Here is an 18,863-nt window from a genome sequence, read left to right on the forward strand (position 1 = left end):
TTAAAGCCTGAAAATAAAATGCTTTTGCATGTGAATGGAGAGCTATATGTTCCTGGGCATCTGTCTTGGTGGTTAGGGGGCAGGTCTGGGGGTCCCCGAATAGTGGGACCCGGGAAGGCTCCGTGTGGGGGGGGTGTGTGGAGGTGTTGGGGGACGAGGGGGGGACCAGGCACTTCAAGCCACCTGTCCACATTTACCGGGCACCTATTAAGTGCTGGCTGCTTTGAGGCTCTGCAGGGCACACAAATAAGATGAGATGTTCTGCCTTACCCTCAGGTTTCACTGCTAAGATATGGTGGAACCAATCCCCTGGTTGTGCCGTCCGATCCGGGCTGGAGCCCAGCAATTCCAGTGTGCATTTCAAGCTCTTGGATGGAAGTTTCCAGAGGCTCTTCGCCCTCACATGGATTCTTCCAGGTGCCTCACCGCGCACCCCTACCCTCAGCCTCTGGAGGGAAAGTGGGCTGAGTGTCTTCAGTCAATATCAACAGGAACTTCACAAAAAAGTGGTTGGGTGGGACAGCAGAGACTATTCTACCATTTCGGTCACCGGACAGCCAGTTGTTAGTAATACGACATTCACCCTGAATCCCTTATGCTTGATGCTGAGGTCGGCTCTCCTGCCCTAATTAAGGGCAGAAACTCGTGTTTTGTTTCGTTGTGCCTTCTTTCTGCGTCTTGTGTTTGCATTGCTGCTCTCCTACCTCTCACTCACGTCTGGCAGTTCTCAGTACAGCCTAGGAATTTAATAAGCATCATTACGTGCCTTGAACCGCTCAATTTTCAACGATCCCTAGCTTCCTTATTCTGCAGGAGACAACCTCCTTTTCTGGTTTATTTGCCTCGCCGTGCCTTGGAAAACCTTTAGGTCTTTCCTATCCTACTGGAGTTGTGGCTTCCAGAACCGAAACCCTCCGCAATGAGGTAATGACGAAGACTTCCTACCTGCAGTCCTTTTCATACATCCTGGAATGGGGCTGGATCTTTCTGCCACAATGCGAGGCAGTATGGCCATCTCCCTTTAGCCCTTCCGGATCAGAGAGGAGTTCATGGTTACCTTGTGGCACCAAACCCTTGTGGGTTTTTACAGGGACAGACGGTTTTGCCTGATTCAGCTGAGATACGTGTGCCCTGAAATTACCTCCATTAGCTACAGGGTTGGGTATGTGGAAGCCGGGCGGTGCGTTCTGACGTCCTCGGTGAACGGATTTCCAAAATACTTCGAGGGCTGGTTTGAAGCTCACAGAGAAGCTCTCACACGGTCCTCAGTGGGATGCTTGGAGAACAGCAGAGGGGCCGGTTCCCTGGGGTGGAAAGACGTCCTGCTGCCTTCGAGAATCAGGATGAGACACACAGAGAGAAGCTTCCCTCCTGGCCACGTAGGCCCGAGAGGGTCTCCGCGAGCAGTTTCTTTCTTTCTTTTTTTTTTTTTTTTTAATTTTTTTAACTTTTTTTTTTTTTACTTTTTAAAATTTATTTTTGAGACAGAGAGAGACAGAGCATGAATGGGGGGGGGGCAGAGAGAGAGGGAGACACAGAATCGGAAGCAGGCTCCAGGCTCTGAGCCATCAGCCCAGAGCCCGACGCGGGGTTCGAACTCACGGACCATGAGATCGTGGCCTGAGCTGAAGTCGGGCGCTTAATGGACTGAGCCACCCAGGCGCCCCTCCTCGAGCAGTTTCAAGGTGTGACGACATTGACTCCCACAAGCTCTCACCTGACCTGACCGGGCACTCTCTACTGTTGGGTATTTTCAGCCTCTGGTATTCCTCTGACTTGCCTCCCCGTAGATTTCAGATATTACCCTCAAATAAACGTGTTTGGGTTTTCATCACTGTTCCAAATGAATTTTGATCGTAATCATATACCGTCTTTTGTATACTCACATTCTTCTCCGTCACCCCTTCCAGAGTCCTCTCTCTACTGATCATTCCAGATTGGTGTCATCCCTAACTTAACGAGCGTGATCTCTAGGCCAATCGGCCCCCCCAGGTGAGGTTCTGCAGCATTGGCAGCAATTTGAAAGGGACCACCGAGGAGTCACCTAGGGAAGCAAGAGCTACAGAAAACGTCCCTTCCACCCTCCTCCCCTTTTCCTGCCTTTTTCTTACCTCTGTCCGTAAGCTGCTGGCAAGCTCAGCGGTGGAGGAAGGGTCTCTTTGGGGACCAAGCTCTTTACTAGCCCGAGTATATTCTGACTTCTTATTAGCGGAGAGGCAAGCATCCCCTCACCCGGACCCTCCCTCACCTCCCCCAACAGCGAGAACCCGGACGATCGTCATCCTCCAATGTTTGCAACTTTACAACACAACATGCCGATTTTCTGACAAGAAACACGCTGCTGGTACAGGAGGGTCCGGGAAATATGTTTCCCCTCTGTGCTGGAAGTGGAGAATTGCATTCATTAGAGTCTCCCAGGTGCTAAGAGAAGAGAGCCGGGCTGAGAACGGAGAGCTGGACAGAATCCAAAGCCGCTGTGCTATCTTTCTGACGCTCCTGTGCCAGATCTTCCGCAGGTGATAGCACAGTGCACGAGGCTCCCACCGAGGGCAGAGCTGCTCCTTCCAGCCCTGCCTAATGACAGACCAACCAGTGTGCATGCCCAATTTGAAGGGAAGAAAAAAACAACAACAACAACACCAACCCCAGAGCTGTCAGTGTGTGGTTTCTATGGCCCAGAGCTAATCCAGGGTCTTAAACTGTTCACAAAGCCCCAAGGCCAGGGCTTCAACGGGCCAGGGAAGGTGTTGCGCAAGCACGATGCTGTGTTGCTGGGGCATCACACGCCCGGGGGAATCTCACCCCACTAATGGCCCGGGCCCCTGGGGTATGCCTCTCTCTGCATGCAGGTCAGAAAACGCAGGCTCTTTTTCTCCACTCCTTCCCCTTAATCCATTTAGGGGTAATCCCTGCCATTCTCCACAGGAAAGACCTGCTCTCCACAAAGAAGTTAAGCTGGTCATCCCCTCCTCTCTGTGAGGGCTTCGCCTCGGAAACCGATGTGGGGATAACTTTCCCCCTAGGACCCATCCAGGTACAAAATTACATCTCGAAGGCTCTTATTTTCTGGATAGTCCATCGTTCTTGCTGACTACTCCCTGCCATTTTCACCTGTTGTTCTGGTATCCAATTCCTCTCTTAATTCACCTTGCAAAGCCTCCCCTTTATTCTGGGCTATTTCTTCTTGGTTCTTTCCTAGAGGGAGAAAGTTAAATTAAAATTAAAAAAAAAAAAAAAAAGAAAAGAATCACGGAAGACTGTGTACCCGCCTCCCAAAGCGCTTCGCGTGTGAATTTATTTCCAAAGTCAGGTTTCCAGTGCTGACATCACACCACGGCAGATGAAGACAGCGAGATCCACTGGATTACTCAGGCCATCAATGAGTAAGATTTCAAAAGTCTGTGAGAACACGTTAGTCCCCACATCCACTCTACAGAGAGACTGCGTGAGGCCGAAGGAAGGAAAGGGTAAACGACACCGTGCACGTCTTCTTCCCCACCAGAAAGATTGTGCTTATTAAGTCAGGCCACTATCTGGAATTTTCAACTCAGAGAAGACTTAAAAAACATACAAACAAACAACCGTTCACTCTGAGACACCGCATATGTCTTAGAAACCCATTCGCCAGCAGTAGATTTATCTGCTCCATAAGCTTTTGCTGAGTCAATAGCTCTACCAACGGGACAAGGAGCAAGGTATCAACTTGCTCCCTTATTTCCCTATAAGTGCGGATTTTATTTCTTCATCTCCCATTTTCCAAGGGGGAAGAGAAGAAAAGCAAGCTTGAGATACAGTGGGGTGGAGGGAACAATGATTATCTAGTGACAAACATCCCAGGCATGAGAACGATCCCACCCAAACCCATAGATTCAGGGGGACCAAGACCAACAGACTGTTCTTTGTTCCTTAGGAGATGGGCATACACCAGCTCAGAGGAACGCGTTGATTCCCGGGAACCACAGGGCCCCTCCCCTTGAACCTGCCAACAGATCGCTATAGTTCAAAACTATAAACCACGACTATTTTACCGAACTCAGGCAAACGTCTCGGCTTCTACAGACCCACCCAAGGCGATGTCAGAAGGAAGTTAAGGCAACTGGGTGAAGAGCCAGCACGAAATAGAAGTATACGGTGCCATATGTACGTATATGGGGGGATGGGACGCTGAACTTCTGTGTAACCATGTGAAGAAAGAAGATTAGATAGGAACAAAAGATGTGTGAATAGCTTCTGTGTGCAGTAAACTCGACGTGCTTCATCTTCGAAAGCTTGTAAGAAACTCTTTTTTCCCTATTCATGTAATAAGTTGTTTCCCATACGCACCCTTTGCCTCACTGACTTTTTAGAGCATTTAAGCGTTAAACCGATAAAATTCCACCGTCTCTGCACAGGGTAAAGGGGGGACTTGTACCGGCTTATCTAGCAGAACGGGGACCCTCCCCTGCCCAGAACAGATAAATCCTGTCCCAGAGCCTTGGCCGAGGGGAGAGGCAGGTACCCTGCTCACAAGCATCACTCTGGAGCGTGGTGACAGCCACAGCGTTCTCCTGGGACTGGGCCAACCACACACACTCTGATGTTTAGGAGAAAAGAGGAAAGCAGAGTGTAGAGGTTTTCTTTTGTGGGCTCTGGTCCCCATTTCCTTGGTCTGGAGAGGCAAACAAATCAGAATGGATCTGAGGGCACCGCCTTGAAGAAGCAAGAGTAGACTGATTGGAATACTTATAGGGAGGAAATCCAGGGCATCAGCAGAAGATACAAATACAGTAACATATCCATCCAAGGGAGGGCTCTCTCGTCCCAGAACGTTGGAGAGGGCATTGTCGTAGACAACGCAGGATGAAGGAGAGAATCTGGCAGGAGGAATCTTTTCCATCCTCCTGGCTGTGGAGTGAACAGGTGGCCCCAAATCTGTGTATGTGGTGGGGGGGGGGTGGAGGCGGGTGGGGAGAGGATGCATCTGAAAATATAATGTCCTGAAACTGCAATCCGAACCACAGAAAGGAGGGGGAATGTTATAAGGTAGTATTCTCAAAATTTTCCACCAAAATACCACTAATGCCGAAAGGAACTGCATGGGTTTGGATGAGAAGGGGCACGTACGGACGGGTCCGCAGCCACAATCCCCAGCTATAACTTGGTTTTTGGTTTTCGGTTATACGATGACGTTGCGTGCTATTGTGTAATAATAGAACCAGGCTCGTTTTGATAGAAATGCACAGTTTGAGATTATCTGTCAGTTAAATTACCTAACTTGCCCCCCAAAGAATCCTACAGTAAACGGATGCTCCAGGAAGACCCACTGAGCTCATCTGTGACTTACTTTCTGTAACCTGGACGCATAGCCTGCACTGCTCGGTAGGTCCGAGTCGAATGCAGCCACGGGACAGGATTTGTGCTGTAAAAACAAAGTACAGGGGCCACGGTGACTGGACAACGGTACACAGACAGGAGGGCGACACGTGGCTTCTTCCCCAAGGGTTCCTCTCGCTTCACCATTGCTGCCCCGTTCTGCTTGCCAAAAGACTATCTTTAAATGTCAGGGCCCAAGTGTTTGAGCAACTTCCTTCTAATGATTTCTCTTAGCCTGGCTGAGATGGGTAATTTTTTTTTTTTTTTTCAAAAGACTTGAAAACACATGAGAGAACAAATAGGAAATTAAGGATAAGAAACACAAAAAGCCAGCCCTCCCGCCCCTTCTTCACGATGTCACCTGAGGTAACCACACTTCACCTCAGAGGACTGGCAGGGTGTGGCAGCCATTGTGTCCCTGTGCCAGCTCACGGCCCCCTTCTCGGACCTGGCCGCCTGGACACACAGACGAGAAGGAACTGGGCCAGAGCTCAAACGTGACTTGAGCCATGTGTGTGTGTGTTGTGTGTGTGTGTGTGAGTGTGTGTGTGTGTGTGTGTGTGGTGGGTATGGCACAGGTACACAAATTTGGGGACACGGTGCGGTGAATCTTGAGATCACACAGAAGTCAAGCCTAATCTTTGCCACTCACCGAGAACCCTCCCACCTAGTCATGCAATCTGAGAGGTCTATTTTTCATCAGGAGATGGTGGGGGGCGGAGGGTGACTGGCAGATTAAAGAATCCCAACTCTTGGGGCGCCTGGGTGGCTCAGCCGGTTAAGCATCTGACTTTGGCTCAGGTCATGATTTCACAGTTTGTGAGTTCAAGCCCCGCAGCGTGCTCTGTGCGAACAGCTCAGAGCCTGGAGCCTGCTTCAGATTCTGTGTCTCCTCTCTCTTTCCCTCCCCGCCCCCGTGCTCCTTCAAAAATAAATAAACGTGAAAAAAATAAAAGAAAAAAAATAAAAGAATCCCAACCCTTAGATGACAAGCCAACGCCCATATACAGGATCTGCCTCAGCTCTGTATTCTATTTGTAAATGGTACAAGGTTCATGCAATAAATACAGAACTGACATATGAATTCTAACTGTTGCAGAGTAAGAGTGCAGCCTTATTACAAAAGCATAATGCACAATACAAGCACCCAGCTGCCATCGAGAATAAGGAGGAGGTTGAGAATAGTTTGATTTAATTATTTCATTACAGTCTATACTATGGAATACGCGAGTACATAATATTTATATAACAATATCGACGATATTTCTTAGGCTTTTCTTCTAGCACAGTAAAAAAAAAAAAAAAATGGCAGAGAGGAAAAAGAATCCACTTAGTTGGAAATAACTCATTCTTATTTCCAGACCAAACCCTACAATTGAATTCAGTCTCTGAAATTTGGGCAAATTGCATGATTTTGTTTCCACTCTGACCTTTGGAATCTGGCTGATTAAGGCTCAGTCTGTAAGTGCAGCTGGTCTGTCCTTATACTAAACTGATCTACTAGAAGCCAGGCAACCAGCTACTAATCATCCAGTATCTGGTTAATCTTTACTGCTTACGGGTTCCCAGATTTTTCCACTGCCTGTATTCAGGTGCTTGAAGGAGCTTTTTCCTTTCGTCTTTGTCCTGAAGCACCAGGACATGAAGGACGGTTTTCTGTGGGAAGGGTCACTGTACAACTTAGAAAAGATTCATTGGCAGCCACTGAGCCCCGGGGCTGTGGCCCCCCAGCCAAGCCCCACGCAGAGGGCACACACCAGCTTGCCTCTGTCACAGCTAGATTCTTCTCTCTCCCGTGACTGGAATGGAACCGTAGAAATATGGGTGGCATCACTTCACACACGGTACCATCAGTGGAGAGCCTCATTGCCGACTATAAAAAAGACACCACAATGAACCAGGGGGTCCTGTCTGTGGTCTCTGGCTTTATGGGAAGGACATTTTGCAGGGTAACTGTGTGTTAAGGATATACTTTGGCTATCTCCCCTGGCAGGGTCAGTTGGAGGGAGAGCTAATCACTCAGTAAACAGAGAGAAGAGAGATGCTTATACTTAATAAGCCATTGCAAATGGAAAAAGCAAGCTCGTACCCAATGCGATTCTCTCTAGAAACAAATGGCTTGGATCCAAACACTACAAAGCCCTTTCAGAATGCTGAGGGGTCTCCTGGTCCCAGCGCCCCCAGGACGTAATCCTTCTGTCTCTTCGCTTTCACATGGAAGTGGCTTTAACAAGGGGAGAGGAAATGATTGTGTGTGCCTGCGTGTGTCACAGTAGTGATTTTTTTTTCTCTTTTGTCTTAAGTTACCGAGCTCTTGATGTGCAGCACATCCTTCTCTCTGGGGAGCAGACGCAGCAATTAAAGGGGAGGGCCAGACGAATCCTCGCCTCCTGGAGGTGAGGTGCTGGGAACTGCCTCCCGCAGCACCCTTCCCCAAGGGGCTGCCCAGCCCCCTCCTTGCACTCCCTGAACCCCGGAAAGCAGCAGCACTGGAGAGCTGGGGCTGTTCAGCAAGTGGCAAAGTTGGCCTGGTGGCAGAAGGGAGACCGAGGTCTCTGCCAAGGCTTGCTGCTCTGGTTTCTCTCGTCTCTGTCCTGTGCCAGCCCTCCTGTCAGATGGAAGGAACAGTGTGCTTCAGTGGGCCAAGTCAAGCTCAGGCTAGAAGCCTCGGCCACGACCCAGCCACCGCAGTCTTCACGCAGTATCTTGTGCCTGCTCTAGATATTTCCACTTTAAATGCGGGCAATAAAAACACGAACCTGGGGGCCCCTGGCTGGCTCGGTTGGTAGAGCATGTGACTCTCCATCTAGGGGTGGTGAGTTTGAGCCCCATGTTGGGGGCAGCGTTTACTAAGAAAAAACCAAAAAGAAAACATGAATCTGTTTCCTCGGGCACTACTATATAAAAAAAAAAGAAGAAAGGATTCTAGAGCATTCTGTAAATACACTACACATACGTACTAAATAAGGTTGGCATGAGATCACCGGCAGATCAGGCCGTGAAAGGAAGTGGAGGGATGCTCTGTAAGAGAGAGAGAGCTCCCAAAAAGGGAATTCTGGGAGCAGAAGGGCAGCTGCCCAACCCCCCCCCCCACCGCTTGCACACTTGCTTCCCCCTCCCCCCGCCCCCCTCCCCCCGCAAGGAGAAAGGATTTCAAAGATTTCCACCAGTCCACATGGCTGATGTCTGGGACCCTAGCATCTCTTTCAGTTGGAAGAAATCAAAGAGTCCAGGAGAAAGACAAGCACCATTTTTTTTTTCTCTCTCTCTCTCCTTTCTACTTAAGAGAAGGTAAATCTCTGGTCTCCTTAGAATTACCATAGGATCCAGCAATCCCACTTCTAGGTATAGACCCCCAAAGAATCGAACGTGAGATCTAAATGTACACCCATGTTCATAGCAGCACGATTCACGGTAGGCAAAACGTGGACACAACTCAAGTGTCCAGTGATGGAAGAATGAAATGAACAAAATGTGGTCTATCCATACCAAGGATGTTACTCCGTCTTGAAAAGGAAGGAAATTCTAGCACGTGCTACAACATGGATGAACCCTGAGGACAGTAAGTTGAGTGAAATAAGCCAGTCACAAAAGGACACACACTGTATGATTTACGTAAGGTAACTGGAGGGGTCAAACCCATAGGGACAGAAAGTAGAATGGTTCCCCCAGCGCCTGGGTGGAGTGGGGGGGGGGGATGGGGAGTTCGTGTTTGATGGGGACAGAATTTCAGTTCAGAAAGATGAAAAAGTTCTAGACACGGAAGGTGGTGACGACTGTACAATCATGGGAATGTCCTTAATGCCACTGAACTAATACCCCTAAAAATGGTTAACGTGATCAATTTGTGTGTATTTTATCACAAGAGAAAATATTTGTATGTCTGACATCACGTTCCACCCTCATAACATCCTTGAGGGAGGAACAGGGCTTTCTAATCTCCATTCTCTAAACCCAGGAAGGCAGGGCAGAGGGCTGTCGATGAGATCCATTCCTTCCCCCTGGAATCTGGACTCCAGGACCACCTCTCATCACATCGCCAAGTTCAACCATCCTATCCAAGGCTGTTCTCAGGCCTTCCCTGCCTCTGGCCCTTTGCTTGGAGGCACTGGAGGTAAGTCACCTCCACCGTTAAACTGCAGGGCATTCGGCAGCTGTGGGATGTCAGGAGAGGGTGATTCGGGCCTGCCACCCCTCCTCCTTGTCGTCTTTGTTTCACAGCTGGTCACAGATATCAGCCTCTGCAGATGTCCTGACCTGATAGGAGTGCGCGCCCCCTGTTTTTATCTCAGGTGACCAAGTTCCTCACAGTGGCCTGGAACCTTCAGGAGGGGCTTAGACCTCCTCAAATTGCCACCCACCTCCTGGGTAGGTGGGTCCCTCTCCTCCACTCTCCTTTTTTGCCCTCTTTGGAGACCCTCCCTTCCTGGGCTTCACCCCTGGTCAGATTTCTCCCACTTTCCAGGACAGCTCCTCAGAATCCATTCTGTTTCCTCCCTGGGGACACTAAATCTCTCCTGAGGCATCCCGGACCAAACCGCCCTCAGCTGAGCACTTCCTTTTTGTTTCATTACCGTTATCCTCTTTCACACCCTTTCCTCAACCCTCTGGAAGCTTCTTTGGCTGCAGACCTCTTCATCATGTGGCTGTTCTTTTGGAAGACAGGTGTGCCCTCCCAGGACTACTTGGGACTTTCCTTCAGAGCCCAAAAGGAAAAAGAGAGAACTTGAACGACACCAGGGCCCTATCACCTCAGGTGCAAGGCGATCCGACTTCTTCGGTGGCCTGGGGGACCGTGGAAGGGAAGGGAAGAGAGGACAGGGGCGTAGGGGACAGCCCCTGGCGGGCAGGCAGGCCAGACGGGTATCGCTTCCCTCAGAAAGTGGGCTTCAGAGGGGGGCTCCGGATTCCGGAGCATGTGTGTACGTGTGTGTTGAGGGTGGGGTGTCTAGCCCCGGAGTGCGAGGAGGGTGGGGGCAGAGAATCCTCCAGGCCAGGCCCCTGCGCCTCTTGGGTCCTAACCTCCACCCAGCGCCAACTTTTTGCTGCTCCCGTTAGATGGCGCTCAAGACTTTTCTAACCACTTGTGAAAGTGAGCCTGGCCCGGAACAAAAAGCACCGCGGGGTGTGAGTGTGAGTGATGGGGAGGGCGCGCGCGAGGCCGGGCACAGGCGCGGGCGTCGCCCCGGCACCACGCGGGGCCCCGCGTCGCGGGTCAGCCGGGCCCCGGGCGGAGCGCGCTTCTAGGAGGCCCCTCCGCAGGGCCGGCCGAGAACTTTCGCCACTTCCTTGCCCAAGTGGGAAACACTCGGGTTCGCTGCTGGGGCCCTGGCGGCGCTCCCCGGGAGCAGACGGGCGCCCGGCCGCGGCCTGGGGAAGCCGGCGCCCGCGGCCCCGGAACGCGGGTGACGGGTGCGCGGGGAGGGGGAGAGGGGCCGGGGCCGCGCCGCGAACTGGGGCGCAGACACCAGCGTGTCGTGACGCGCTCATTACAACCCCTTCCTCTGTCCCGACTTACCGCCCCAGCTCTCTTTTTAAAAGAAGGGGGCAGGTGGTGGTTTTGTTGTTTTAACCGTTCAAAGGGAACTATTCGGTGCAAGGTTTAATAAACTTCGTGCGTGCGTGCGTCTCCAACAACCAAGGGCAAACTTTCTTGCTGCCCTTGAGCCCGAGCGGTGCCATCTAACAGCCTCCTCTTGAAATAAGCCCCTGGGTACCCTAGGGCGTAAGCTGCGATCGCGAATTTTAAAATAACCCATTAGGGACCCAGGTGGGAGCTTTGTCCCCACACACCAAGTGACTCTCTCCTTCCACGCCCTCCAAGAAGAGTGGCTCGACCAGAGGCGCTCCGGGCCACCGATCCTCTCCTTAATGCAGTCTGAGTGGGCACCGCGGCGGAGAGGGGATGCGTCGCCCCAACCTCGAGAACACACGGGAGCCGACACCTTCCTTTGTGCCTCCCCTCGGCTCTGAACTTTGCCGCGCGGTCGGTTCTCCTTTAAGAAAGTAGCTATCTCTGAATATGTAACGCCGGCGGCGGCCAGCCGGGCGGAGGAGAGCCCACCGGCCCGGGTCCCCGCGCGCGCCGCGGCCGGGGCGCACGGCGAGCGCGTCCACACACGCCGGTCCCGGCGAGAACCCGGGGCTGGGAGGGCGGGGGCTAACGGGAGCACAGGGCTAGGGATCCTGAGCCGGGCGCGGGGTGAGCGGCCCGTCGCGTTCATTTCCATAAGAAAGCTGAAATCGCGGTTGGAGGGAGGATTTCTCGCCCTAACCGCCCTCCCCCTATACCCGGTTTTCGGCAAGAAGCGGGCTCTGGAGCTCAGAGCCCTACGTGTGTGCGCTGGTCTTTGATGGTATTGATAAAATGTGGTTTCAGATGTTGCCCCGACTGAGGCCGGTTTCCTGTCTGTTGTGCGGAGTGGAAGGACCGCGCGGGGTGAGTCCGGGGCGTGGGGGGAGCGGGCAGGAGAGGCAGGGGCAGGGCAGAGGGAGCGCAGCCTGGACCCTCGGAGGAAGTTCTCCGGTGGGGTTCCTAAGAGGACAGCCGGGATGAAACGAAGAGCCCGAGGACAGAGGAAGGGAGGGGGGCGTGATTTGGGAGGAGGGGTCACGAAGCCCCCAGCCCAGCCGCCTGGCTGGTGGGAAGGTCCGGCCAGCCTTGCCAAGTGCCTCTTCAAACACCCGGGGAAACTTTCCCTCCCGCCGCAGACCCTCTTCCTGAGAAGGAATAAAGCGAACTTGCTCACACACTCGGTCCCACGGACGGTTCAATTGTTCCTCCTTTCGCCTTGAGCCTCTTTTCGGCTTTCAGTGTGAACAGCAGCCATGTGTCCTCAATTCTATTACATATATATATATATATATATATATATATATATATATAATCTCCTAGGTACTTTATGATCCCATCTGGAGAAATTAAAACCCAGATCTGTAATGTTTATTCTTAGATAGTTTACAAAAAGCAGGGGGAAAAATGTGTGAGACACATGTCTGCAAATATAACAAAAGTACTTTCCCTTCTGCTTGAGAAAGTGGCCTGCAAATGGCTTCCCTTTACTGGTTCTGGACCCCTTGTACTTCCCCCAAGAAACTAAATGGAGTCGGGAGGAAAGCACCAATCAGATCAAGCAATTAAATGCCCATTATGACTATTAATGACTTTATTACTAATGGTTGGAGTGAAGGACTCCAAAGCTGCTCGCGGTGATCAAGCTGTTTCCAAATTCTGCTACCTAAGATGTTTACAGCACTCCACCCCAACGGAGGAGGTCAGAAGCTAGAGAGGATGTTTTCAAAGAGTCCACCAGTAGGTATCCCATGCACAGTCAATGCTGAATTTCTCTCTTTCAGTAAAGTTTATTGCTACTCCTGATAAATGAGGGAATCTGTGTTTCTGGGGGGGCATCGAGTTATGCGATGAGTCACCAGGCTTGGATGCGGCCCTGGAGTGGGGAGGGTGTGTTCCCTCACCAGTGACTGGGGAAATGCTCAAGCCCTAGAAGATTTTAAGGAACAAGTGTTTGAGATCTTCAGATGGGCTAATGGATATCTAGATGGCTGGGAGGTGAGGAAGTGAGTGCTGGTGAACTTGGGGAGCCAAGGAGAAATGAGGAACGGGGCCTACCTTTAAAATTTTTCTTTTTGCTCGTGGGTTGAAATGGTTTCGGCCTGTCAAAAGCTGAGCGACTGCTAGCGAAGTAAAGGGTAGCGAGAAGGGTCTGTTGGGGTACTGGCTACTGTGACTGAGTTTGTTCATTACCGAAGATGGTTTCTCGCTCCTCCCTGCCTCTTTGTGGACACCCTTGTGATCCCAGATGGAAAGAACTGACCTGGGAGGGCACAAGGGAACCAGCTGCCTGTTGGGATCCCATAGCAAGAAGAGAGGGACGGGGCAACTTGCAGGGGCTCTGGTCAGCCACCATGCAGCAGGGGGAGAAAGGCGGTCAAACCTTTGGAGAGGAGCTAGCAGCTCATTTTGCTGTAGGTCACCTCCGCTCATTGCCCTGGAGTCCAGCCCTTTCTAGTGGCCTCTCAGGCCACTGGGTGAGTGGGGGGCAATGAATTTCAAGTCTGTCTTGTTTGGGACGTGTCCCCAGCACCCTGGCCCCTGGGTGGAAGCCCAGAGCAGCAGCATACATCTGGTTCTGATGTATTTACCAGGCGGGCATGGAAATGCCCACGCTGCACGGCAGAAACCTGAGCTGCTGGCGACCAGCAGACTCCTCTGCTAAGCAGCGTAAAAGTTTGGATAGTTTCAGAGTGCCGGGTGGCCCCTTGTCTTGACGGGAAGCACATGATCACCCCCTCCCCGTTCTATTTTGTTCGAGTTAATTGCCCAGCAGTGAGGGCATCTCACACCTCAGCCAAGGAATACTGCAGAGAAAGGAGTCTTCCACAGGTAACAGGATAGCGTGGAATCATCCTGGCCACCCGGAGGGTCCAGCAACCTCACCTGAATGAAATGGGCCTGGGGTAGTCTCCCTTCACTGGCTCCCAGGGTGCCTGTCTCTCCTTCCTGGCCCTGACTGTTAGCAACCTACATAATACCCTGGGTCCTGAGAGTAAAACTACCATAGCTTCCTTGAGTGGGCAGCCGACCGACCCCAGAGGCAGATCTTCACAGGACAGCTTCATATGTCAACAACAAATTCCCTGCTGACCCTGAGAACATCATGAAAGAGGGGGCAAGAGCTGGCACGAAGCTCCCCTTACTCTCAGCCATTTGTGCCCTGCCTACCACTGAGCCTGGCAGGGGGGAGAGGGGCAGGGCTTGGGAACAGGGCTTAGAAAACCCATTGTTCCCCTGCCTTGGGTCAGCTGCAGACAAGCCTGAGACAACAATACCTATGAGGAGGGGCAGAGGAGGAGGGTGGAGCTGGCCCTCCAGTCCTCTCTGGCTGTACTATCAGGACTTCTAGGGCTCTGTGCTGGGGGGGGGGGGGGGAGGGAAGAAAAGAAAGAAAGAAAGAGAAAGAAAGAAAAAGAAAGGAAAGAAAGAAAGAAAAGAAAGAGAAAGAAGGAAAGAAGGAAGGAAAGAAAAAAGAGAAATAAAGGAAGAAAGAAAGAAAGAAAGAAAGAAAGAAAGAAAGAAAGAAAGAAAGAAAGAAAACAGAAAGAAAGAAAAAGACGAGAGCTCTCCCAAAGCGCCCATGTGAACCACATGAGGTGGCCCTGGGGCAGGACACTGGAGGCTCCTTTGGTCTCTGGGACTCGCCCTGCCCTGCCGTTCTCTCCCTTTACAGGAGGAGTCTATCATCTAGGTCTGAAGGGACTTGCTTTCTCAGGAAACCTGGTGGGTGAGTCTGGTCAGAGGTGGAGGCAAGTTTCCTCAACTTACAACTTGCTTTGAAACTGACATAGAAAGAGGGCAGCGAACGCTGTCACCCAGAGAGGGCCTCCACGGCCCTTTTCTCTCCTGGTGGACTCCTGAGACTCCCCCTAAGTGGCCCTTAGACATTCAAGATGTCAGGTAAGCTGGGAGGAGGAGTTTGATCTGTCCCCTGCACCCAAGTAAATACAAATACATTTTGCTCCTTGAAAAGAAATGTCACCGCTTTAAACTTTCCCCAGCCAGAGATCCAACTAGTTGCATCAGGGTCTCTTGTCAGCAACCTTAACCCATCCTGCCTCTTGTTTCCTTCTTTGTGGCCTAAGGTTGCATTTTAGGGGGGTTTATACAACGCTGCTCATGTCAGCAAACCTCCCTGTCTCCAGCTTCACCCCATCTCCCTGCCCGGAACTGTAGTCGGAAACCACAGACACACAAATTCTCGTTAAAATTTTCTGTTATTCTTCCCGATGGGAAGAGTTGACAAGACATCGACATTAAGTTGCATAAAATACAGTGGACTGATCAGCCAGAATGCATCTCATTTGCACTTGTACGGAGCCAGGGGTAGTGTCACTCCCTCCCTCCAGTTCTCTCTGCCATGCTGGGCTGCCTGGCTGGAATTTCCTAGCCGGCCCCACTCCAGAGGCCATTGGTGAGGTCGGAGCCCCAGCCCAGCCCAGCTCAGGCCAGCCAGGGTTGGGGGGGAGGTGGGAGGGCAGAAGCCTCTGGAGGCCTGGCCTGAGGGTTGAGCCAACTTTGGCAGACCTTCCACTCTGGGCTGCCCCGGGGGGCTGTGAGGCCCTGCTGGGTGGGCGCAGGCGGCTGGAAGCCCCACAGTCTGCAGCTCTTCCGAGGGGCCCCCTCTGGGTTGAATTAAAGAAAGAGGACACCATGAAGGAGAGGGATGGTCACTGAACACAGTTTGTACCCACTTCTACCCTTCTTCCCCAATTTTGTTCTCATCACCTCCTTTGTCGCCAGTGGAGGGGCACCGCGTCCTGATGGGTTCTTCTCCCTACTCGTCCTCCTGACCTCAGAGCGTGAGGGCTTCTTCCTTTTCTCCCGCCTGGCCCAGCTGCCCTCCTGGGACCCAGAGTTCCCAGAAAAAAAAAATGCCTTTCTCATCAACTCTCAAAGGCCCCGGCAGCTGCAAGGGGGAGCCTCGGGAACCCAGTGGGGGCACCAGGGGGAAGTTTGGGGTCTCTACGCTGTTCTGCCTCACCACTCACAATCACTCCCCTGCCGCTTTGGTCTCAACTTTCCCGAACCGGGTGCTGGGGCTTCAACTCCTATCCACCAATACCTACCCAGAGCAGGGGCGCCGGGTCACTGCCAAGGTTTGGTGGTGAAGGGAGGCCTGGGGGCAGCGGTGACAGAAGGGCCAGAGGGCATGGGGGGCTCTGGGAACTTCAGCGGGGGTGGGGGGAGGACTCGAGTGCCCAAGCTTAGCCTCCTTGAAAGCCTCAAAAGCACGTCCCGGGGGCGTCTTTTCCATGGTGTCCTGCTTGCTCTCCTTGCAAAGGCCATGGTGACTCAGACATCCGCCAAACCCAGGAGCTCCCCTTTTCTCCAGCGTTCTTCTTGTCCAGGAGGGAGGCGTGTGGACTGCTTCTGGGCCTCCACTGCCAGGCCTGATCGCAGCCCATGACCTTCGCGGAGGGGTGGGGGCGGGGGGGGAGCAACCAAGGGCCAGGGATGTTGCCCAGCAAGACCGCGGCTTCACTGCGCCACCGGAGGAACAGCCACAGACGAGGCCCGGCGGACCCAGGCGCCGCCACCCATCCATGCCCGCGGCGGGCCTGCGGGAGCGCAGGGGCCGAGGCCGTGAAGCTGGGCAGCCAGCCTTGCACCATTGACAGCCGGGGCACGTCTGCGGAGCCCGGGGGAACAATCAACGGACTCTATGTCCCGGGAGCTGGGCACACGCCTGTAAAGGTGTGTGATAATTTAAAGATCCTTGGTACTACTTTTGCTTGAATCCTTTGTTACAGCTTTGTCAGCTTGCGCGCCTTCGGCTGCTCCCTCTCCCCGGGCCCGCCCCCCACCCCAGGCCCCCTCCCCCCAGCCCCGTCCCTCTGCGGAGAGGGCCTGGCGCTGGGGATCTGCCCAGATCAACTGCCCGCTGCAGATCCTCTCCTGCATAATGCTTGTCCCTTGGTTAGGATTTCCCCTTCGCGCTTGGGGCAGAGGAACTCGGTTCGCACCGCCCTTCGCCTTTGGGGGAGGCTCTCCGGGGAAGAACAAGATTTCTGAATGTGACCTCGGACTGCTGCAGCGGTGGGCTCCTGCTGCTGGCGAATGAGTAGCTCACCTGCCACAGGCCGGGGTGACTGGGGTGGGAACAGCAGGGTGCATGGGGAAGGGGTCACCTGCCCTCCCAGAGTAAGGACGTGAGGATTCCATCAGAAAGAGCAGGTGGGGATAACCCAGAGCTTGGAACTAACTTGGCTTCTACTGGCTCCAGGGCCACCGGATCCCAGCCTCCTTGGGTATAATTGTCCTTCCCCCAAACCCCAAATTAGACATGCCTCCTCTTTGGTCAAAGCACACCTCCAGGTAGGGTATTTAAAGGATACTCTGGCACACAAGAGGTGCAGGTAAACTTACATGCTTCGTTGTATAGGGCTATGCATTTCCCCATAGATTTCCTATTTAATTTGTCTTCATTCCTCCTTTCTAGGCCTTTCTGCCTGCTCATAGCCACTGGGAGAAAAATCAAGCGTAAGCACCTCTCCCTATGTTATGTAACACATTCACACAGGGTTCCTCAAGTTACCATTTTGCCGCAAATCAGCCGGCACAGGGTTTTCTGGCCTTGGGGTGGGGGTGAGAGTGTCAGGGTGAGGCTAATAGAGGTGTGTGTGTGTGTGGGGGGGTTCATTCCCTGGAGACTTTTATTCCCCTCCTTGAAGCCCAGTTCAAGGCCCAGGAACAAAGTGGGGAAGTAACTGATCTGTCTTTTGGTCTCTCCCCTCCCTTTCACCCCCTCCCTTGTAGGTCTTCCTCTTTGATAAATAGAGGAAAGCCGGAGGGATCAGGTACATATATAAATAGTGTTGACCTCCTCGGCCCCTCCTCATTGAAAAGCAGAAAGCCCATTACAGGGGCAGGTTGCTCAGTGCCTTTGAGTGTCCATCATTACCACCCCGTGGACTTCACCGGACCCCAGACTACTTACTTGGCATCCCTGTCTTGTTGAAAACATCCAGGACAACTATTAAATAGTTCTCAGAAGAATTAAAGACATTCTTCAGGTCTGAAACATGTTTAAAGCCCTGGATGAAATCTTCAAGGAGCACAGAGTATAATCGGCAGGACCACCTGAGGAAGTTGGAAAGCTTTGTCCCCCACCCCTCCCCAAAGTTAATCAAAGATACTGTAGACGTCATTATGCTCACTAAGGGGTTTTTCTGCATTGTAACCTACAGATTGTCCAGACCAAGCTACCAAGACATTTATTTTCATTTTGTTAGTTTCTGGGCACTACACTTTCTGATTAGACTTGTTTATTTTTAAAAACTCTGCTGGAGAGTTTCCAACCTTGGAGGTGCAAATGAAAACGACTCTCCCTCCCAGGTTCTTACAGGGTGGGGGAGGAGCACAAACCTGTCTGGTCCCAACTCAGACCTGGAGGTTGCCCCGTCTGAACCTGGGTGGAGTGAGGGTAGCTGGTTCGGGCACCTTGTATTTCAGTGCTGGCACAAAGCGAGCTCTTTGAAATGAATATCTATTCTATTTCAGTGTGCAATGTTCCAGCCGACTAAATGGGCTTGCCTTCTGCCGAGAGGCAGTCCTGGAGGACACAACTAATGTGCAATCTCCCAGGCAGCTCTTCCTCAGAACATCCCTTGTCCTTTTGTTTTTGTTTTCGTATTAAAAGATGTTTTTGCTTTCCTCTCAGTGTCCGTCCTGTTATTTTGTAGCTACAACAATGAAACAGGAACAGTTTATCATTCTTTTTTGTCCTTTGTAACCATGCCTTGTATTGGGATGTCACAAAGCCCCAGATACACCTCAGCGTGCCCTGTGCTTTTGATGTTTACTTGCTACTCCCCGGGTCACCCAGAGACCCACACTTGATTCTGCCTTCCGCCCCTCCCAGGTGGTTCTCTCCTGGACAAGGTCCCTCTCCCAGCTTGCAGGGAAAGGGGATTCACTAATTTGCTTCTCAAAT

General features: G+C 52.2%; 2 long non-coding RNA genes across 6 annotated transcripts in view; one reads left to right on the plus strand and one right to left on the minus strand.

Moving 5' to 3' along the window:
* LOC123580615 overlaps nt 1-18,863 on the minus strand; it is a 50,483-nt gene that overhangs the window by 19,203 nt on the left and 12,417 nt on the right. The window lies entirely within an intron of this gene.
* LOC123580616 lies at nt 9,005-16,752 on the plus strand. 4 transcript variants are annotated; one of them, XR_006703390.1, is made up of 4 exons: nt 11,506-11,554; nt 11,732-11,791; nt 12,543-12,664; nt 14,601-16,752. It is a non-coding gene; the product is annotated as an uncharacterized LOC123580616 (long non-coding RNA). The 4 variants fall into 4 exon arrangements; XR_006703391.1 differs by having other exon boundaries at nt 12,596-12,664; XR_006703389.1 differs by having other exon boundaries at nt 9,005-11,791; nt 12,596-12,664.

Source organism: Leopardus geoffroyi, chromosome A3 (genome assembly GCF_018350155.1).
Source record: "Leopardus geoffroyi isolate Oge1 chromosome A3, O.geoffroyi_Oge1_pat1.0, whole genome shotgun sequence".
NCBI lineage: Eukaryota > Metazoa > Chordata > Mammalia > Carnivora > Felidae > Leopardus > Leopardus geoffroyi.